Raw genomic sequence first — 23,901 nt, 5'->3', positions numbered from 1 at the left:
ATCCATCATTTTCTTTTATTGAAATGCATTGCGTTTCTTCTGTCTACGCTCAAAGTCAGCCTGTCATTAACTTTATCATCTCAGCAGCATATGTTTTGGTGTAGAGCTTCAAAATTTTCCTTCTGAAGTTGATGACTGAAAGTGCTCATGACATTGCACATCATTCATCACCATTAAAGTGTGAGCCATCGCCATTATAACACATGCAATGTAAAACTCTAATTATTTTAAGAAACCAGTGGTCTCAAAGAGTGGCAGGCAGTTTAAATAATTAGAGTTGATTACACTTTACTGGCAAGAACATTAAAGAGAGGGTAGAAAGGAAAATGTCTTGTGTTCATGTGCTATCAATTTTTATCTAAAAACATTGGCTACAGTCTGACATTTGAGACAAGTCATTTTCTTAATGGCAGTATTCATCATAGAAAGCTTGTCTCCGGGGGAGGGGGCTGAGTAAGTATTTTACCTTTTCAAAATACCATCAGAATTCAAGTCCGTGTGTTTGTTCCTGAATCTGGCCTTTACTTTGGCCCAATACGCTGCATGCATTTATGAGTCACTAAAAGCTCCGCTCTAACCACAGAGGTGCCTGTAAACATGGCCTTCACCTCCTTAGTGCTCGATTCCAGTCATATTTGATGGTGAATACGCCAAGAGTGAAACTATATCAACAGTCATTTCTTCAATATGCTCTCTGTCTAGCTTTGATTGCACCTGGCCTCCACCATTTTAACTGTGCGAACACACACACACACACACACTTATACAAACGCCGCGGTACGCCCCTTTGGCATACCTCCTCTGGAGTTTCTTTTGGAAACTCCTCAAGAAGCTGCTGCTGATTGGCTCTAGCACAACACCCCACTGAGACTTAAACTCACTATTGTCTCAATTAGTTTCGCAGGGAAAATAAACACTTTATCTCTTTATCTGCTTTGCCATACATTTTTTCAAAAAATGTTACAAAACTCAAAATCACCTAAGAACATAATTTAATGGTATTATTGAAAAATCTACCCCCTGTTTGTTCAAATAAGCTACACACACATGCACACACACATGCGCACACACACACACACACACACACACACACACACACACACACACACACACACACTCACTATCATTATCTAGGGTTTGAACCAGAGCAAAGGAAAACCTGGCCAGTGTTCCATCTCTGTAGATCTTGGTCCTTTTTTCGTCAGGAGCATTGCACTTTTGACTTTCACTATTTAATGAAGCAGCTAAGAGAAATGACCCATCCAAAGGTTTCCATCAACTGAATATGCATGCTGAAGCTCCGACAAGGGGCCGTTCAGCCCCACTTATTCATAAATGAACTCAATATTTCATTCTAATTCGCTCTGTTCTATAGAGTGTTCGACACAGACAAGTACCGAGCCCTCAGCACATTCACAGAGAGCGTCATCTGCAAATGTTAACCTCTACGAGAAAGAGCTCCACCTTTCAAAGATGGACCAAAAGTGGTCATAAGTGGACAGTGTACAGCTTTCGATGGTCAACTGGAGACCACAGACTGAATAAGAGCAGTTGTTTTGTGAAGTGATGCATTTGCATTTTTGCAAATAAAAATGACCTTTGCTGAACTTTATTTTTCAAAAGAGACGACTGAGACTGTGAATCATCTGAGTTCAAGTCTGTTGACATTATGCTCATGATTATCCATTTTTATAATCATCTCCTTTTAATAATATCAACGTACAGCTTTTATTACATTTTCTTGTCTAATTCTTTCATGCGAAGCCCCTAATTGTATTATAACTGTTCATTGGTGGAATTTTATTGAAAAGAAAGAGGGGGAAAGAGGGGAAAACTGTTAAATAGCTTGCATTGATTTTACACTTAAGATAATCCAGAGCAACTGATAGAATCCCTGGAAAACAAAACTGATTGATTAAAGTGTTTGTCTTATTGGTCTTGTAGCTGTATGAATAGCCATGTGATAATGAGCCATCCTTACATTTCCTAATGGATTGCACCATTGTTTTGTCCTCTATATGAATGGTATGCGCCATATCATGCTTTTTACACATAACATGGCATTGGAAAAAATGTAATTAAAATAAAAGCAACAATAATCAGTAACACTTTGGCTTTTTAAATATTTGCAAGCCTACAGTGATACTCTCTAAATATATGCTCCCTCTCATCATGCAGAAATTATTTACTATCATCCCCTATATGTGACAGTGATAAGTTTGCTATGGATAAATACACATCATATATTTGCACACACATATAAACACGCAGACACACACTTACTTAGTTGCTCACTTACTGTCTCATGTAACATTAGTGCTGTGACATCTACCAGCCATGAAGAGTTAGGAATCCATGTCTGTGGGGAGTGTACCGGCGCTCCGAGTGGCAAATGGATATTAAAAGAAATGTTTGAAAGAATTCTGATTTTATTTATTTATCTATTTATTTTTAGTTTCTACAAATAGGAGATTACAGTCAAATTTTCTACAGCAACAATGCTGCATGGAAATAAAAAATAATTTCTCTTGAATAATGTCAAATGCATTCAGAGACAGAACAATTATTGGAATAAAGTGAGAAGAGTTGCGTTAAATTTTTATATAATTTAACTCAGATTAATAGTCAGGTATAATGACGCTGTATTTTCTAAGCTTCTTTTTCAAACACTAAATGCACATGAAAAAATATCAGAAAGATTGTTTTATTTGGTGTCGTCTTTATATGCTAAGGTGCCACCTTTCCTGGAATGTATTCATTTATAGGATATAGAAACTCTGTTTGCATGGCCCAGAATGTGGGTCACTTCATATCCTGGGGTTTTTCAATCCCACTCAAGCACTTTTCACTGAAGTGGGAGGAATTTGTTTAAATAACTTTAAGAAATGAAAATAGATATTTGGACTAACTATGCATTTTTTTCTGTTAATGTCAGGTTTTCTTTACAGAATTAAAAAAAAAAAAGAATGTAATTTTATAAGCCATTAAGCTTTGAGATTAATTAAATTTCACACCTCAAAAATGAACAAGCAGCCATTTTTGCTCCACTGCTTTCCTGCCAGTTTTAGTAACACACATTTAGAACAACACATATTATTAAAAAATATACAGAAAATATTCCCATTTCAATAAATGAACAAATTTGTAAACAAAGCTGAAGTTTTCTTCAAAGCTGACTAGACACTGTTCTTATTGGGGCACTTGCTACTACTTTACGGTAATGCATTTTTTATGTTTAATATGAAATTGTAATAGTATAGTTTAACTGCTGCTGTGATGTAAATAGTTAAATTTATTTAGGACCATTACATCAATATACAGCTACTGAGTAAAAAATGAAAACAACCATGGAGAGTGTTTTTTTTCACCTTAATGTTGAAGTGCAGGCTTCAAAATCAATATTGTACCCCTCATAAAACATGAATGACTGCCTGAAACAGAAACGGCATGGCCCAGTTGAGTTGTATTCCTAATAGGGTGTGAAAAAGCTCGCACTTACTTGTTAGGTACTGCAGCTACAGAACTGCAGTACCTCATGACAGCTCTCCTGGCTGTATAAACTCTTACACATAGGGTTTATTGTTAAGTAGGAGGGGCTTAATGCCTGCTGACCCCTGCTTAGGAAAAAGCAACTTCCACTGTGATGCCTGTCACTGCTGGTTAAAGGAGCATCTTTTGCTCTGACCTCAACCTTCTGTCCAGAGTAGTTTTCATGGAAAAGTGTTTTGCTTTGATGCTTTCATGGAGGATGGACACTGTGAATGTTCCATTCCCTTGTATGTCTTTTCAAAAATCTGTTATCAAGGACTGTTTACTAGTGGATGTAGCAGAAAAGAATTTCAATTTGTCCAAGTCACAGGTCCACATTGCAGTCATACACATTTTACAGTTGAATGTAGCTCACAAATTTATTGTGTGAACAGTGCCAGCAAAAGGTTAATTAAATCAGTAGAGGAGTCACTGCAAAGTGTGCTGTAGCACAGCAAGCACCAAAGGCTTTTTGGGTGGGAGTATGAAAGCGTATCAGACATCCTCTAACATGCTTCCCTGTGTGCATGTATTCATGTTCTCTCACTCTGCGCCTCTTCCTCTCCTGTCTCGTGCACGCGCGTGCACGCACGCACACTCGAATATCTCACTTTGTTTCTCACACTTTATCTCTAAGATTAGAAAAATCAAGCAAGAGTGCAGACATTTGCACACACACGCACACAAACCTGCATGCACGCAGGGTGTCACGCTGACGAAGGTGACACGCCATCTGTCAAACTCCTGTCTCAGATATGCGCCTTGTATTGTGACAGCAGAATCAGCCTATTGATCGTAGCATGAAGAAAACCTCCCTCACCACTTTCATAATTCAGTGTGGCACAAGCCGAATACAAAAAGAATAAATAACATCAGAGTTTGTTTTGGGTTTCTTTCTCTCATTTTGGGGGGGGGCGAGTGGTGGGGAGTGGGCGGGTCAAAAGGCCTGGCCATCTGTGATAGTTTTGAAAAACACTCCAAAGCTGGCAGAGAAAACAGTTTCATCACTTGTTAATGGGGCTAGGAAGGTGTCTGAGCTTTATCTCGTGCCTCGTCAAAGGAGGAGACATGCTTTGATTGCCATCATTTATTGTCATCACTTCCGTGCTCGCCGGCACTGTCACCAGTTAAGTGCTCACATTGTTAGTGCTTGGGGTGACAGGGGAAGTGGGATTCAGTGATGACACGCCAAGGTGTCATAGCAGGGGTTGTGCTCATCAGTCATGTGAAAAGATTCTAGATTCTATTTTTGAGAAGATTGGAAAGTCTAGGAGAGGTCACCGCTGCGGCGCAGAGGTCATCGCCATTTGAACCTTTGTCCGAGCGAACGACAAACTGACTGCAAATAATTTCAATTTAGTCTTCAACACCACGGCTCAATCTCGAGCTCCGCACTAAGTCCTAATCACTAAACCCTCAAAGACTTCATTTACGTCACAGTTTTATGACTTAAAGCCTCTCCGCCAACATGTTTGACGGTTGCTGCTTTTAAGACTTCTTTTTTTTTTTTATGTCTGTTGGTTGCTCCTTGTTTGTGACATTACAGTGTATATACATTTAAAAAAATCATAAAACCCATAAACCTTTTGCTATATCTATTGCCTGCAATCGTGCATTAAATAACCACAACAAGAAGTCACCAGCTGCTGTCACAGATAAACCTTCCAGCACATTTCAACCTATCACGGCTATTACAATACCTAAGAGTCCGTGATAGGTAAACATCACTGATATCTCGGTGGGGTTCAAATATAGACTTTAAAAAAGGGCACATAATGCTGTCAAACAGTGGGCACAAGAGCCTTTATGCATGTGAAGATTTGGCAGTGGAACATCCACAAGCTCTCCTTCACGTAGTGGAAGCGTCTGTGAGTCCGTCCATGAGTGTGGAGACTGGAATCGGTCTCATGCCTCAACACCACGATACGCCGCGTATGAGACTGTCCTTTTGTCGTGTCAGTGTAGTTTTGTGTGAAGACACTTTCTGGTGAACACATTAATACAACAGCAACACATGGTGAAAAAAAACTTGTATTCACACCCCAACATCCCCCCACAGAGAAGATGATCTGATTAGACTTTGGAGTGCCTTGTTGTATAAATTTGCATATTAATAAGGAAAAGCAGATTTTCTTGAAACCACTCTCTCCCTATAATACTTCAAAGATATTTTCCACCAACATCATCGATACGAAGACGAATGTATTATTTATATTACTTAAAAATAACCATTCCTAAAAATGTGAACAATGGTTTGGCAAAAGGGATTTTTTATTTTCTTTAGATACTTTGGTTACTGTGTGATGTCAATGTGACAAAATGTACAAAAAGTCTCTCTTCAAAGTCCAGAATTATGATTTAATAGTTAATTTATGTAACAAAATCAAAAAAGTGTGATTTTTTTTTCAAATATTTTATCCAAATAACAGTCAGATACAGATTTATTAATTTTTTTAACAGACTTGAAAAACAAGCTCAAATGCTGGACGTAACTATGCCAACTCCGACTGTGGATTTTTTTGGGAGCAACTGTACACTTTGCTTTTATTCTCATTGTTGATGTCAGAGTTAGCCACTATTTCACCACTAAGACATTTTAGATTTTCGAGTGGAGCTCTTATCTGCAAAATTGTTAGGCAGACAGTATTTGGCTTGATCTTTGATCACACTATAGCATTACATGGCCTGTGAAGATGTGTTTGCAACTTAAAAAGCTATTTACTTGGTCCAACATCTATTTTCTGTCACACAGTCTCCGAATAACAGCACTTGCTTCTTTGACTTCCGTCTCCTCAATTTAGCCGAGCGTCACAGACGACACTGTTTTAACCCATGCTTGCCTCGATCTAATTACTTGCATGTGTTAGACTACAGGACATATTATTAAGATTAGGAATTACTCCGCAGTTGTCAATTACAAGGACCACTATTTACTGTCCTCGAGAGAAAACGGCTCATTTCATTTCATCACACAACCTAATTGAGTGATTGCATTACAGTGTAATACGGAAATAGCCAGGAAACCAATTTAGACTCTGTGAATATCACTGTAAGAAACTGGGATTAGTGCGTTGATCCATTTGTCTTGTTTTGTAGCTTCATGTATGTTTGGTATGTCTCCTGCAATTGGAGACCATCAATGTGTTTTTGTGTGAATCCATCGATCTATCTTTGCTCTCCTAAGAAGTGAAGAAAATAGACCTATAGGTAAACACTTGCTACTGATTGTTTGTAAAGTATGTAATCAAGAAGAATGTTATTTTCCAATTTGTTGCTGGCAAATTAAAGCCACCACAATGTAAAGACGTACAAAAGAAAGAAAAATAACTTCAAAAGCAAACCTTGAGGACAGTCAGGTCTCTGGGTTTATTTTTTTTCTTCATATGGGCTAAAATGGATTTTCTTCCTTCTCCTGGATCAACACAGGGTGTTCAAAAGTTGTCCCTTGGCTAGATCAACCTGCCAATTTATTTGGTCTCATGTCTTCCTTATTTTATGATCTCCTTTTTCTCCCCTATCTTGGGACACAGGAATATTTGTTATATTTATTGTCATGGTGCAGTGGTTTTATGTCCTTTATCATCCAATACTGAGGCGCACAATCAAAAAGTTGAAAGTCTTATTATTCTCCTGTTGTAGTTGTTTTACTGGAATATAAAAATGCCTCTGCTTTGCAGGTGTCACGCTGAATATATATATATTTCTAATTGCTTAGAACATATCCTCCAAGCACATAACCTGCTGTTATGGAGCATTTCTTTAGGCTAAAGGCTGCAGTGGTGTTAATAATCTCAGGAGTGTAGCAAAATTAAAAGGGAAACCACGCTTATCTAGTCCAATTAAGTGACCAAGTAACAAAAAAATGCAGAAATGTTTTGTGCTAATTGTGTTGGGCGGCACTAATTTTATTTTTGACACATGCAATTAAAAGCACATTTTTACTCCAAATTATACCGCTGGATCTTTTCATTGGTTGTGGAAATGTGTTTGAGTCTATTATACACATGAATAAATGTTTCATTAAAAGACTTTGACTTCAGTCAGGATTTCAGGGAGTTTTCATCATGTGAGTGTTTCATCTAGCTCAAACAATGCGCAAATCAAAGGGTTTCAATCTCAATTTACCTTTACTATATCAAACAGTCTGTAATATTTGCCTGAGTTAATAATCTAAATTTTTTGATGGAAACTTGTACACAGACCATAGCCTGCTGTGCGCTGTTTCTTGTGCACAGAAGAATTTTAAATATATAAATATAGAGGGTTTCCAGGCAGGGGGGGAATGTTACAAACCTTATTCTTTGTGGTCTTTTGTGTTATTAAAACTGCTTTGCACACTGTCCTCTTGTGGTCCAACCACATTTTTAAAAAAGAAATGAGCTGATAAAAATGTTGATATGCTTGTCTGAGTTGCCTTAAATTATTGCTGTGCGCTCACAAATATTTTATGCCCTGGGTTTTGCCACTTAGGCTATATACTAGCCCTGCGCACCCTCAGAGAAACACCTGTAGTAGTACTCGGTGCTGAGACGAAGAAAATAATAAATAAAACCGAGACAAAACTTTTATATTATAGAACTTTTTAGTACTTTTTAGTTTATTATACGCTTCCTTAATTTTTATGGGGCCCAATTTGCAAAAATATGCCTCTGAATTTTGTTTTTTCCTTATTATTTATTTACAGTTAAATGTACAAATCTTGTAAAATGATTCCAGAAAAAATACCAGTAGCAGTATGAAATGTTCACATTTTACAATCTGAATCTAAAACCTTTTCTTGACGGTTTGCTCACATCAGTTACTGTATAACATTTTCCCAATTGAAGCAGTGTATTGATTAGGTTTTTTATGCTGTCTTAAAGACATTAAAGACACTGTGTACATCTGTGGTGCAGATAAAATGACAATTAAAAGTGGCATAAAAACGGCTATAAAATCTGGTCTAGACCCCTTATTGCTGACAAGGGACATTTGTGGCTAAAGCATAATGAGACGCGTTTGATAGTTATTATTTAATCTTGATGATTTATATAAGCGGATATGCAGCACATACAGAATTAGAAACACAAGTGCAGAATATATAGAAAGTAAAGTACTAATGAAATGTCCTGATGGCTAATCTGGGAGATGAGGGCAGAAGGCAGGGTCACCTATCTCTCCATGTTCACAGCTCTCTCCACACATCATTCCCTTTTCTGTCACTTGTTATGAGAACTGAGCCATTAGAGAATCGGCCTAAAATAATCTCAGTCGTTGATATTTGCATAAAACGTTGGCAGTTGTGCTTACTGGAGTAACAGCATCAATCACCTTGTAAGCTGTTCAGGTGGTAGGATTTTTAATATATAAGCCTGATGTCACTTCCCTAACATTTCCAAGTGTGTTATCCCTGCCCAAAATAGTTCTGATGACAGCATTAACGAGACCAGCATTCTCTCAGTAGTGCATTTTTTTCAGGGCATGTTTGCTTTTTGCGGGAAAAAGGACTCTCTGCTAAAGGACATTCTAATGGATATGTAGGACTTAAAGGGCTGATTGGAAAGAAGGTGATGGCACACTCAAACCGAGAGCAACACACACATGCACGCTATAACACATTCACACACTTGCTTTCCTTAAGGTAGAAAGGTCAGTATCCAGAGGAGGAAATGGTGAGCCATTGTTATGATTGATCACACGGCAAGGTCCAAAGAGGACACAGTGTCACTTTCATTGTCAAACTCATTATACCACAGAGGAAGATTCCCCACCCCGGCTCTCAGAAATCCTTCCACTGCACGCAGAGATGAGGATAGGTATGTCGGCTTGGAGAGCTGAGTGAAATGTGCTGAACAGACAATAGTTTCACACCATACTATAGTGGGAAAAAGTATAATTTTGCAACTGGAAGAAAAGGAGAGAAAAATAGGAAATATTCAAATGAGTAGTGCGATAGTTCTCACTTGGAATATTAGCAATAGTAACAGTCAACTTACACTATAAACAATAAGGAGGACTGCCAAATCAATTAAAACATAACAAAATTGAAGTCGCGCAGCCAAAGGCAGCTTGCAGAGGTTTGGAAGGATATTCTGGTCCTGATTAAAAATGAATGGTATCAGAATACATAAAGCTTTCTGGCCAAGCGCCCAGAGCAAAGCATCCTGAAACTGTGGTCACTTCAGAGGCAGGGAAAAGGCATTAGGTATCCGAGCTATGAAGGATACTCAAGTAACAGACTGTTCTCGGTTCAATTCATCTAATCACCAATGCAAACCTAAGCACTTTGCAGATATAGATTTGAGGCCAACGATTGATACTGTATACCATGTAAACTGATTCATGCTCAAAGAAAGAAAACATATTCTCATGTAAAAGGCTCTCTTCTTCATATCTTGCCTTGAACATCCAAGCTGGGCCTTTTATCTAGGTTAAACACAACCCAACACCAACAAACAGAACATGAAACAGAATCCTTAATTTAGCCGACGAAATCTCATTTCCCCTCAAAATGAACTTCACAATGTACCAATCCTGGCCCTGAACTAGGTGTGATTGATATTTGTATAATTAAATTAGTCGTGATTCAATATAAAGCTAGCTTTTTTGTGTGTTGATCTTGTTTTACATTAGCCATTTGAATTTGAGAACACATTATTGAATTAGGGCAGACTTTTAGGTGAAATACAACTCCATCATGGCATTATTTACATTGTTTCAAGGACTTTTCTTTAGATATTGGAGTTGTTGTTGGTTTTGTTATCACCACAAAAGAGATACGGCAAGGTAGAAAGAGACTGATAATACAGAGAAATGATCAAATGCTAGTCTTTCATCTTAAGCACATAATCCAGGTTCATAAAAAGCCAATGAGCTGTTGAGTCCCAACTTCTAGACGCTCATTGTTTTGGATTGTTTTGCGTCTGTGCTATTGATCCTGCTGAAGGCTTCCAAAAGAGGTGAGGCCCGTCTCTGCCAAGAGTAGAGGTCACTCAGATAAATTGGCCAGGTTGGCTTTTAGCAGCTTCAGGGTCAAAGCCCATTCATCTTATTAGACCGATCTATCCTTTTAGAGGCTTCAGCAGAAGGATTAGACAATAGAACAGCACCAGGGCATTAGATGACAGACCATTTGGCAAATAGGTTAGAGCATTTTCCACCTATTGTCTTTTTCTATATTACCTGAAGGAGCTGTCTGGAGAGTTTTGCATGGCAGCTCTAAAGGAAAATCATTGCAGATAGGAACAGTCTGGGTGATTGTTTAAAGAGTGATTTTTACAAAGGAAATATGTCAAAATATATTGCAACATGCTCAGTCCTGATTGTTGCCAAAGCTGATATACTGCTGTGTATTCAGTCATTCAGGTCTCGTTTAACTTTTTTATTTATTTAATATGCTTACATTTAAGTAAATTAACCCATGCTAGACTTTTTGTGTTTGTTTTTATACATTACTACATTTTTCCTATTTTTTAAACTACAGATGTGAGCCTTAGATATAACAAATACATAAAAAATATAAAAATTCTGGAAACTAAATCCTAAATTAACACAGTTAGTCACATAAAACGGTGCACATCAGTGAAAGCATAACATAAAGCCTACCATCACCTCCAATCAAAATTAAGCAACCCTAATCTACACCCAAAGGCACTGATATTATCAGAAGTAACTTTATTAAATTAACAAATTTTGATCCATGTCAGAACATTTTGTCAGACGCTATCCCACCATAGAGGCGACAACTGGATTTTCTTTTGCCACAAAATGTACTACCCACTAGTACATTTTCACTGGTACATTTTCAACAATAAACCGAGTTTATATCCAGAGCAGGCTTGACCGTGCTAAGGGTGGGTGACCTGGCCAAAAGAATGTCAAAATCTTTTTAGATCAAATCACTGTGACTCATGGCTAAAACCTCACTTAAAAACTATGTTTCAGAACATCCTGTTTTCACTGCAAGTCCATAATTACAAATGTCACCAGAATAATAGTTATGACATTTGATACTAAAATTCGATGCGATTGTTCTTTGATTTTTTTGTTTTGTTTTGTTTTGTTTTTTTGTTAGTATCATAACCAGTACTGTGCCTACCAGTATTCTCCTCTATCCTTACATGCTGAAAAGAAGGGTGCCCTAAAGCATACCAAGTGGAAAGTACATAGAAAATGCTGACTAGTGCAGTTATTGTCTAAGTGTGTGTCACTTTATTGATAAGAATGACAGTAGGAGTCGGGTATGGGAGTATATCCCCTCACCCCCAGCCAGTTGCAGAAGATGGCCGTCCCTCCCTGAGCCTGGTTCTGAAAGGAAGTTTTTTCTTCCCACTGTCACCAAAGCGCTTGCTCAGATGAGGTCATCTGATTGTTGTTGTTTTCTCAGTTTTCCTGCGTTATTGTAGGGTCTTTACCTTACACTATAAAGCACCTTGAGGCAACTGTTATTGTGATTTGGAGCTATATATAAAGTACACTGAATTGAATTGATAAGTAATCTGCAAAGGCAATGTGCCAATGATGTCCTCGTGCTTTCAGACCAAGGGAGGAAATACTTTCAATTTAGCAAAAACCCTAAAAGATTGGTGCTGTGATCTGTTCAAAAAGTTTAAGATGAGTGAATTTAACTTCATACTAACTGTGAAGTTAGTTAGTTATGCTATATATATACTATTATATATGCTGTTTATGTATACTGACCCAAACACAATGCAACTAACACTATAGGAATCATCTAGAAATATTGTTTAAATAGAGCTGTTATGTATATCCATCCATCCATCCATTCTCTTCCACTTATCCAATTTAGGGTTACAGGGGGGTGGAGCCTATCCCAGATGTCTTAGGGCGAGAACCAGCGTACACCCTGTACATGTCGCCAGTCTCTCGCAGGACTAAATCATTGAGACAGACAACCATTCGCACTCACATTCACACCTATGGACAATTTAGAATCATCAGTTAACCAAAACCCTCTAATTGCATGTCTTTGGATCGTGGGAGGAGGCTAGAGAGAACCCATGCTAACACGGGGAGAACATGCAAACTCCACAGAGACCCTGGCCTGATGGTGGGATTGGACTCAGGACCTTCTAGGTCTGAGGACAGTGCTTTGACTGCATCTGTCAATAGCGGCCCTAGCATGCAATGGCATGAGCCATTGTCTGAAACACTGAGCTTGGAGGTTCTCCATGGGCTGAGAGCCTCATTGGAAAAACAGTTGAATGACATCAGGACAAACATTTTGAAAACATTTACCTAAACACTATATAGCACCTTTTAATGATATAATCGATATGATTTCTCTGAAAAAGCGATTGCATGCCAAATTGAGATTACCCATGATCTAAAATTGTCACATCGCCCACACTTTTGGTAGACGGGCCAAACTGGCAAACTTGAGTTTACTGTTTACAATTCATTTACATGATTTTTGTGTCCAGTTTGCAGTAATTGCCATTCGGAGCTGCCAACATGCAAAGTTGCCCAGTGCAGATTAAACAAGTCGAACTGATACTGCCACTTGTTTTTTATCAACTTTTTTTTCAACTCATAGAAGAAAGCACCTTGAAGTATTGAAGAAACACTTCAGCCGAAAAATGCTTAGTCAAGTGGAATAGCATCTTAACATAGATGAAACATCCTTTCACATTAGTGTGTTGTTTCAGCTTAATTTTAAACTGCACAGTACAAACAGTGACTAAATGCAGGATGACATAAGTTGTCAAAATAAACAGTGACACCGTATTAGTTTGTTTATGCGAAAATGCTCAGTCTTTCAATCATTACTGCAGCGTAGCCTTTATGTCTGGTACATTTAATACATTGGCGAAGAAACCGAAGCGTGGTGTCAAAATGACACACACAGTATTCCAGTAATTGGCTGTCCACCCTCCTCTTCTCCTCCGTATTGTTGAGAAAAAATCCCTAATCACAGCACGCTGCCGCCTCCACAATTCATACAATGTCTTCAGTCATAAAGGTTGTAATAGTCCAAACCACCAGTTTACTGCCCATCTCTTACTCTTTTCTGTGGAGCAGTTGTTGTTTTTTTGTTTTTTCTTGTACTTCTTAGACTGCCTTTCACAATAGTGACTTGTTTTCAAATCACTCGAAAATGCACTGAGGGACAGTCAGGCTTCAAGAGGAGTTTCTTGGAGTTTGCTCTTGAAAGAAGTATGAGGATGACATTTGGGACGTCATTAAAACAGCTTGAGAGCGAATTTTTCTTCCACCCTCTGCTGCATGACACAATATATTTACCATGGCAAAAGAATATTACTCACAAATAATCCAGTGCCACAGTGTGCCTCATGCAGAAGCCATTTTGCATCTTAGATAAAGTGGTGGCTGTGTGACTGATGACTCGCTGTGTAACATTAAATCATCATGTCATTCTGTCTGGGTCTATCACATTTCCACAGAACGCAACAGTTTTTTATCATTTATGTCCTAAGTAATGTTATGTGGTTAGATTACACGGAAAATGCTTTGATAATTGCTTTGAGGAATTTGATAAGGGCTTCTGTGGTCAGGACTAGAGATAAAGAAAAAAATGTACATAGGAGTTCAAACAAATGATAACTCATTTCCTCCTTTAATATTTCATACCACAGTTTATTTTGGGTGGTGACTCAGTTCCAAGGCTGTTACAGCATTCGCTGGAGATGAAGCGCTATCTCCATTGCGTGTGGTGCCTGCCTACAGTTCTTGAGGGTAGCTTTTCCACAGACCCTGTGCTTAATTTTGCCCATCCATGCAAGTCTCAGAGGTAGCTAAGTGCCAAATGAAAGTATAGTATTAGCTACAAAATTGAACATTATGCTAATATGTCCTGGGCGACAACTTCAGTTGTGCGGGTGAAGAGCCCTTAGATTATCTAGTAGCAGTACTTTTACTCTCCATTATACTTCATGAACAACATTCATTTCACCACTGGCTGCCTACCAGGGTGGGCTATATTCTTTCCATCATTTAGTTTGTAGATGTTAGTGTTATATGCACCAGGTGTGGGCTGACAACTACATGAATAATGTGTCTAGTAGAGGGGAAACTCAGTCAGGGGAAGCCCATTCCCTGGACTCTCCATTAATATCACAGTCCACTCTTTCAGGGGATACTGCTGACATTTTGCTCTCTGTGTAATACAGACCTAACCTTTAAGCATTGTAAGGAAGAAGCCATTTTTCATAATCCACTGTTCATTTTAGAGAATTCCCCTACTACTGCCTTCTATGCATCTGTCCTCATTTTCCTCCCATTGTCTTATACTTTTTTTTTTCCTGTTAGGGATATGCAGCAGTCATCATTTGTTTTCAGGCTACAATGTTTAAAATAAAACTCCCTCAACTGAATCTGCAGCACTGTTACACTTTCCCCAAAAATACAGTATCTGTTGAATTTTGTGTAATTCATGAGGCAGATTTTGCAGTGGGAGCCAGGCCATAGTTGATGACTTGGTTGGATGATCAGAGTGCACATTTTGTTGTGTCCAAGTCTGCCCTAATTCCTTAAATCCCAACTTAAGTGTTAAGCCACCATAAGAAAAACTGGCAGGTCCCTTGTGCCCTTCTTGAAGCTGAGTGGGCTGAAGGAAAGTCATTGTTTCAGCAGTCGGTAATGATGATTAGCCACAATCTGGAGGATCGACTGCACATCGGTCAAATGCGTCGACATCCTCAAAGGGAGAGATGGCCTGCTGTCCTAGCCTCGCATACTGAGCAGATTGATTGTGTTTCCTGCAGAGATTTAGGGGAAATCTTTGATGTGTGCATGGTAATAATGTGGACGGCCTCTGAATTAAAGGGCCGAAGCTTTTTTAACATATTCTGATAAAATCTTAATATAAAGGATAATTTAGCTTTTTGATACAATGCAAGAATAAAATACACAAACCGTGTGCCATTTCATCTCTGCTTACTAGAATATCTCAGTATCAAAATGCTCCTTTAAAAGTTCTTGACCCATTTTATAATATGACAAGTGTTAATTTGAATGAATATTTTCTGTCACCCAGTAGTTTACTGATAACACTGTCTGCATTGTGCCTTTTCAGTCTGCGTCCCTTGCTGTCTAACAATGCAAAAATAGCTGACAGCATTGTGTAAGCAGGCTCAGAAACAGTCGCAAACTTAAAGTAATAAAGAATTCATAAACAAAAAAGTTTGGGAGCTTGAATTCTCCACTCAATACTGGTGAGCTGCTAGTGTTTAACTTTGTCGGTGCATGTTTTTTTTTTAACAGCGGCTGCATGTGATCATAATGTGGTAATTAATTGGATACCTCATTTATTTCACTTAGGTCTAACTGGAGGTCTCCATGCTGAAATTAATTTTGCATGGTAACCTACCTTGACATGATTGATGATTCACACAAATGTTTCAGGTTTTGCTGTGTATATTAGGGCAAGTGCATTCCCCATTTCAATGCAAAAGATCTTTCGTTTTTGTAATGGTATAACACTGGGCATGATTTGTGTAATTAAAGCCAATTCTGAAAGGTCCCAGTGACTAGAAGCACCCACTGGCACCATGCTTGGAAATATTGTGCTCATTTGTTCTGACTTTACTGGAAATAGCCTTTATTATAGAAACAATGATAGAATCCAGTAAATCAGGGAAAAGTATATGGTGTAGTGTTGCCATCAATAATAGATTGGAAACAAGTCGGCACTGATGGAACCTGAGGCCTTTCCTTTGTGGAGGTCTTAGTGCCGTAGCAATGCATGTGAATAATGCATGGTCCCAGATAGACTCCAGCTCCCTCTCTAGCCCTTCCACTCACTGGCTTCCTAGCTTGAAGGCTGGTGCGGCACTTTTCCCCAGCAGTGATTGGCTGTGCCTTGAGGGCAGTGGAGGAGATGGGAAATCACCTGCCCCATTTAGCCATGCTGTGCTAGCTGCCTTGGCGCCCCACTGTTCAGACCTTTGTGTCTGCTGCTGGCACTCGACATTAGGACCTCTGGTTAACTTTAGTTGGGATGCGGTGGCACAGAGCTGTCATTTGGATACTTATTATCGCCCCAGACTTTTTTGAAAGGTAAATCTACTGCACTGCACTCCCAAGGTTCTTCTTCTATTTTTTCCCCACCCCTTTTTTCTCCTCGCAGAGCAGGCATTGTGATTGGCAGTAATGCAGTGTCGCAGTTCTGCCACAATAACAGTTGTTGCTTCTGCTTCTTCCTCGATGTTTCTCACTCCAGTCACCCTCCCCCATCATTCTCCCCGCCATCTTCCTTTTCACTGTCATTTTTTTCCTTCTTTTTCTTTTCTTTTCTTTTCTTTTTTTTCGAGTTTTCTGTCACACTGACGTATGGTGCTGGTGTGGGAAGCAACCGCCACGTTCTCAACGATCCAGCCTTGAGAACCGAGAGGGCTTTCAGCGTCCTCTCACCCAGGGGTCTCGGTGGGGAGTCCGCTGAAGCTGGGCACCCTGTCCAGCCCCCCATGGAGCGAGAGCCAGGCCACGGCACCACATAATCCATATTCTAAAGGCCAGCTGGACTGAAACCATAGTGCTCTAGGAGAGCAAAGAGATCTACCACCCCCGCCCACATCCCACTCCCCAGTAACTGAGTACCTCAGACAGCTTTAGCATGTCAAAATTGAAACTGGGCTGAATAGCTGCCATTTAGCACCAGCTCTTTAGTAGAAATAAGAGTCCGTTTTCCCCCTTAAGCTGCAGAATTAAGCATATTATGTGAAGAAAATCCTGGCCCGTTTCCCATATTGTTTACTTGGGTAAAATTTACTGCAGCATCTTTGTGTGACTGCTTTTTCGCCCCTGCTTCTCCTGCCCCCTTTTGTTTGCACATGGTGCTGTAGTGGAAATGAGCTGCTTGGCTGGAGATGGTTTGGTATCAAGGGGGCTTTTAGGGTCAACTTGCTTTGACAGCAGGAGGATACATTTTGATGGCTGAGTGTCAAAAAAGGTAGGTATTCGAACAGACTGATATTTATTTCTTGTCCAAATGAACCCTCGTGTTCTTTTGGCCATTACCAGCAACACGGTAAAACAAATATTACACAGTTTATTGGTTGTATTGTGGGCTATCTTTAAAAATAGACTTTCAATCTGATAATTGAACATTTTTCTTGCAATGGGATAAGGCTTTAACTCACCCACGTGACTGTGTCTAGTTTTAATTCTACCCTCCGCCTAAGACATATCCTGTGGGAATTATAATGAGGTTTGTTATTCCCCAAAGAATGGAAATTGACATCATATCCAAGGTATTCTAAAGTGACTAATGTAAAAATGTTTCCTTCCTAAAATAGTCTGTCCTACACTAGGTCTCAAATACCTTTTCTTCAGGATGAAGGATGAATATAATATGGGCCACTCAATATGAATTTCACTCAAGCCGTACTGAACTGGGGCACTCGTTGATTACTAGAGCTGGAGACCAAACTCCAAACAGATTTCCCTACTTGAGCCCACAGGCGTGACCAAATTCTTTGAGTCAATGTGTGGTTGCAGTGGGAAAATGTCAAATAAGCTCTCCCTTGTTCTCAACCCCAGAGGCATCACTTTTGATGTCCACCTTCAAAGAAGTCTTATCAGTTCTTTGCTGTTTTAGTTGTTGATCATTAAAGTGGATTATTACAGACGGCTGCGTCCACATGATAATTTAAAAAAACATGAAATGCCAAATTGATTGTGCAAGAAGATATGATGCACTTCAGCACTGTGTGACCTATTAGACTCCTATCAGAAGAAGTAGTTTTCTAAGTAGAAAAGGCAACAGCATTTTTTACAAATGCATTGCACATTATTTAGTTAAACAAGTATGTTTTATAGAGATTTAAAACAGAGGCTTTGGTATTAAAAACAGATACATATACAGGAGGGAGGGCAAGTAGAATTAGAAAGACCACAGACCCTTTTACAAAAGGTAAATGGCTTTTTGATCTGAATGCGAGTCCAAGTGCTTTAAAGATGCATTCTTCTCACTGTTCAACAGGGGGCAACTTATCTGCTTGCAAAAAAGTCTAATTGCAAAGAAGTCTTTGGACAAAAAAACCCACTGCTTAATTTATCTATAACCACTTTTCTGATAAGTTTATGTTTTTAATCAGTCGTTTAAATTGCTACGTAATGCAACATGATTTTCATTTTGTAATTTATGTCCCCATGCAGAGAGAAACATGGTGTGATTTTGGGTGGGATGCGTTGTAACCACGTGAGCGGTGTCTTTTGTTTCATCCAAAAATGTAAAAAACTAAGTTGGAGACATCCAAAAGCTCAGATGAGCCATCAAATGGAACTTCATAAACCAGCAGCTGCATCCATCTCATACAGGCTATGATAAAAAAAAACAAAACTGTAGGTACATGGAGGCAGGGGAAGGTTGAAAAATAATCTCATGGTTTTATATCTAGCATAATCTCTTGCATATGTGATGAGAATTGAACCTTTATGTAAATATGATGACTATAGTTTCTATTTCAGACACTGTTTTGCAAGCAGTGCCTATATATTAAAGTGGACACTAATACTGTTTAGTGAAAAAAATGTAATAACCCAAAAAAGGAAACAGCTGATTCCACCGTGTGTTTTACTGCAACCACATGCTGAATAAGGTGATCTCTGGATTGCATTCACCAGCAAGCCCACACCTTTAAGCCTAAAACACATGACTTTATATAAAATCTTCACATTTTCATAGTATCTGAACACATAATAATGAATTTGACAATTTACTGGCATTTTACTTTAGCTTTAAAGGTCACTATTTTCTGATGCTTCAAATGAAAGAAAGGTTGTTGTTTTTTTTGTTTTTTTGCAGATTGTGTTAAGGGTATCTTCAAAGCCAATACTGTATTAAACCATTTATTGATCCACATACACTGTAATTACATGGGCACTCACAGATTTTATCTATAGCTCTCAAAGATCTTTCCAGTGTTTTAAGAAATAACCCTAATGATGGCAGGCAGGCTGTTCTACTGTGGGCTTTAGAGCAAACACAAAGCCTGTTATGAGCTGAAGATGTGAAGTTTCTGAAGCTAACAAGGGTCTAAGGAAAGACACCTTCTATTATTGGAAAGAGAGGTTTTTAGAACTTGAGACATACAATTGACTACGACTGATATTGTCTTGGCCTTTGCACACGTTGGCATTCTTTTTTTCAGCTCGTCTTCCTCTTGTTGCCTCAACAACTTTGAAGTGTAACACTGAATAGCTGTAATACCTGACTAGGTATTGTTATCACCAGGAAGCAAAGTCAAGTAAAGCTGACCATAGAATTCATTCTTATCCTGTCTGTTGATATTATTTCTGGACTTTTAAACTAAACTTAGCGTCTATAGCATCTCTCTTCTAGATGTTAGTTGGCTTTGGATAAAATTTAAAACTGAGAAATGTGTTAGGCTTTAGATAAACGATGTCTAGACAATTTCCTAAATTCCTAATAGGGGGCAGAGTTTGACGAAATATGCACGGTGGAAATATGAGTAATAAAAAAGCCACATTCTTGGGTGATATTATATAAATCACTATAGATTTGTGTCATTTGCCAGAGCAAATCAAATCAAAACCAGGATGCTAATCAACTCAAGTGCAAAAACAGAAAATCGTATAAAATTAGAAGTACAACATAACGACAATAAATATAGCAGCGTCTATCAAATGAACATAGTGATGTGTTTACTTGGGTTTACAGTTCGCTTTGTTAGATTACATTTGAAGAAAACAACTTAAGAAAGCTAATTAGAACAAAGCCATTTCCAGTTCACAGTGGACTATGGAAATAAACTGTTTTCTTTTGATAAGTACAGTTTTTGAAAGTATGTCTTATATCAGAACAAACACAGATTTCTTTTTCAACAGGCTGTCAAAAGTAAACGAACAACCCTGGTAACATAATGAATAGGAATGGGTCAAAACAAGACAGCTTCTCATCCCATTGTTGACAGATCGTATAAAAGTGTGGCATTAATGAATTATTTTTGATTGTCAGTGTTGTAAACTACAAATTTCAGAGCACATAATATGAACATTTCCAATGGCAAATGCGGCTGTTGCTCCTGTCTGCAGCTGTAAGGATCACATTTATGCCACTGTATATGCTATAATTAAGCATAAGATATCATAAAAGAATAAATTAATATGCCAGACAAAGGGTATCCAATATGTAGGTCAGCAAAGCGAAGATGAATCATAGCTCGTGTTAGAATGTGATAACCAAATGATGTCAAAGTGAAAGAGAGCCATTTAAAAGTGGCACTTTAAGGTCTGCATGCCGTACCTCAGCGGCACTCTCCCTCATGAATTCACATCCAGGTTTTCTGTCAAAGCCTGTCACTTAGCTCGATAATCTTTTCTGGAAACCGCTCCATTTTTTTTTCTTTCTTTCTTTTTTGTTTTAGGGTGGTATCCCACCTCTCCCTCCCGCTTCTCTTATGCCGCTGTTTCTTCGGAGGGGTAAACACACACGCAAAGCTCCTCAGCCTATCGTCTGTGAACGCCGCTACAGCCAGACAGCGTAACACGATCCATGATAGAGTGGTGCAAATCGCCCAGCGCTCTCGTCTACCATCTCGCATAAGGAGGGGGAGAAGCCCATGAGATAGGTTGAGTTTAAAAAAAAAAAAAAAAAAAGGAAAAGAGAAGGGGGAGGTGGTGAAGAGCTGCTGGAGAGTGCGGCAGCGGTGGCTGGCAACTAGAACGATGCTGGTGTGACTTTCCGGTCCACTAGGTTTTAACCCTTTTGACATCACTTGAGTGCCATCCATGTGTCAGTGTGATAGTGTTCTCGTGCAGTGTGTGGCTCGCTTAGCAGCAGTGGGAAGAGGAGAGATCCAGAGCGTTTGTAAATCCAATACAAGCAGCATCATCGCATCCTGAGAAGTGGACCTTGATACAGTAAAGCCTCAGTGGGAAATTGCTACAGAGATTCTTCAAGGTAACACAGCAAGTTCTTTTTATTGGAATAAACATATTCAAATAATCCAAAATCGAATCTGTTCTGCATTTCTGTTTCTTTTTACTGTATTTCATTATTGCTGTTTGTTCCTGGACATCTGTGCTGACAAATCTAGAGTTGAACATGAATTCCATCTGTCAACAACTTGGATGTGGCAAAATAATGTTTAATGCATTGCAAGGGCTGTGCAGAAGCAGATCTTTTCTTTGGATGGGCCTTATTGTTACTGTAGGAATCTACAGCCTATTGTATTCTTCTTTTTTTCCCCCAATCCCCTCATAGATCTTTTTCATGTGGGGGTGGCGTGTGTTTAAAATGGTACTGCATCCTAACACGTGTAAATTGATGATAGCATTCTGGTAAAAATCATGTCCACAGGCTTGGAAATATTTGCACTATAGAATAAGATAAGGCGCATTCAGCAGGTTCAGGTTGCTTCTTGGTAACCTGGAAGCATTTTTGTGGTGCATTGCTCTTTCGCATAAGCACATATGGTAAAGGGATTATTGTTTCTCTCAAGTCATTAGTACTAGCACTTTATTATGTGCAAGAAATGGGGGAAATGGAACCTTAATATTGTATGAAATGCAATATGAGAAAATATCGCCCTGAGCTTTATAAACAGTGTAAGAACAATTAGATATCATATGCTTTAAAAGAAACTGCTGGTCTCGTAATTCGTTTCCCATTCCGTATTCACATGATACCCATGAAGTATTATGGGTAATGTACGCAAACAGGGGACATAGGTGTTGCTTTTTGGGTGTTGACTTGCCTTTGATTAATCATTTCGGGTTGACGTCATGGCCTCGGAGACAGAGATGGATTGAAGTGCTTAGCAGACCAATAGCTACAAAGACAAAGAGTAATTGGTGTGTAGCGAGTGGTAGCCAATGTAAGCAGAGCAGATGCATCAACAGAGGAATAAGTCTGAGTACTGCAAAGGGTCATACAGTGGCAGTCCCACATACATTTACAGGTGACAGGGAAATGTGAGCAGGTAAATGCAATGAGGCTTTCCTCTGCAGGCAATGCATCTTATGAGGCATCACTACGAATTATTCTCTGGGCCATGAGGTGAGTTCTGGAGGAAGGTGAATACATATATATTGTTTAGCTGCTGGAATGAGTGAAAAATAATTGCTTGCATCCTTTTTTTTTTTGTGCTTATCTTAACATTCATTAGGTTTGTAATTTCGAAGCAGCAGTCTCTTGGTGATATTGTTTTTGCTATAGCTGGATTTCGGTCCTATTTGCCTGTGCAGCTGTGTGTTGGAGTAATTGAGGGGGTGGACATGGTGCTGAGGAGGTTGGTATATTGTGATACAGCCATCTTAATATATGTCAGTGGTAATTACATTGAAAGAGTGGAGAAGTGTCTCTGGAGAAGATGGAAAATTTACCTCTGCACACGCTGAGTCGGAAATGCTAAAAAAGGGGTAAAGTTTGAACGGCAGCATGCATGTGCTTTCAGAATATGAACGATAACTTTAGTATCAAATAATAGAGCACGGATGGACTATCAGTACTTCCTGCAGGCTTGCTTTTGATTCATGGTTGTTCTCAGTGGACGACAGCTGCTCGGCACTTGCATCAACAGTGAGGTCTGAGCAATTTTGTTTTAATTTTCTTATCTCATGTTTCACCAGTCAGCTCTGCCAGTCTCATTCTCCTCTTAGTCTTACTGGCAAACACACGTCAGGACGCTCAGGGCCAGTGAGAGCCTTAGCCAACAAAGGCTGTTGTGCATTATGGCGTGGTTTCTAGATGAACTGTTCTATAATTTATGCAATGAAAGGATGAACTGTTGTTTAATTTATGCAATATCTGAATGAGGACTTTGTTCTTGGACAGCGCACAATTTCTCCATGCCTATCTCTGAATTTATGTGTGGTTCACCTTAAAACCAGGGTGAAAACAGCATCACTTGCCTTAAACGTTAAACTAAGAATCGCTAAAAAATGTAACTTTTTATTTACTTACATTTGCTAAAGTCTTAATTTAGTCAGTGAATTATAGTGAGTTTACCTTTTTTACCTAAAACTAAAATAAACCTGACTTGTGTATTTAATCAAAATGATGCAAAAACTTATATTCCAGAGCATTTCTCTGGAATAAAGTAAAGTATGCATATTCCAATGGATATATGCTATATAAAGTACAGCTGTCCACTCTGCATATACATAGATTCGTTAGATTGTGAGGTAGGTTAATCAATTAAAAATTAGAACAGCACCTGGACCTGATTCCTCAAGAGACAAAGCTTTTTTGTCCCGTGCATTATCTTCATTTCCACATCTAAAATGATCTTAATAAGGTTTTTGGAAAGCATGTGAGTGTGAAATTGTTCAGAGTGGTGTCATGTGGGAGAGAGTGAACCCTTGTTTTTAATTAAAACTCAGTCAAATAATGTGGATGAGAAATCAGCACACCTGAAAGCTTTAGCCAGTGTCTGTTGGGAAATTTTA

The 23,901-nt window shown here is 38.8% G+C and overlaps 1 protein-coding gene across 1 annotated transcript in view; it reads left to right on the top strand.

Moving 5' to 3' along the window:
• The window catches only part of LOC146638128 (teneurin-3), a 122,678-nt gene that overhangs the window by 3,205 nt on the left and 95,572 nt on the right, over positions 1 to 23,901 (top strand). The window lies entirely within an intron of this gene.

This window comes from Diplotaxodon limnothrissa, linkage group LG2, assembly GCF_057381915.1.
Source record: "Diplotaxodon limnothrissa isolate DT_005_m linkage group LG2, D_limnothrissa_male_GT1.1, whole genome shotgun sequence".
NCBI lineage: Eukaryota > Metazoa > Chordata > Actinopteri > Cichliformes > Cichlidae > Diplotaxodon > Diplotaxodon limnothrissa.
Note: the sequence above shows the minus strand (reverse complement) of the source record. Positions and strands in the feature narration are given on the sequence as shown.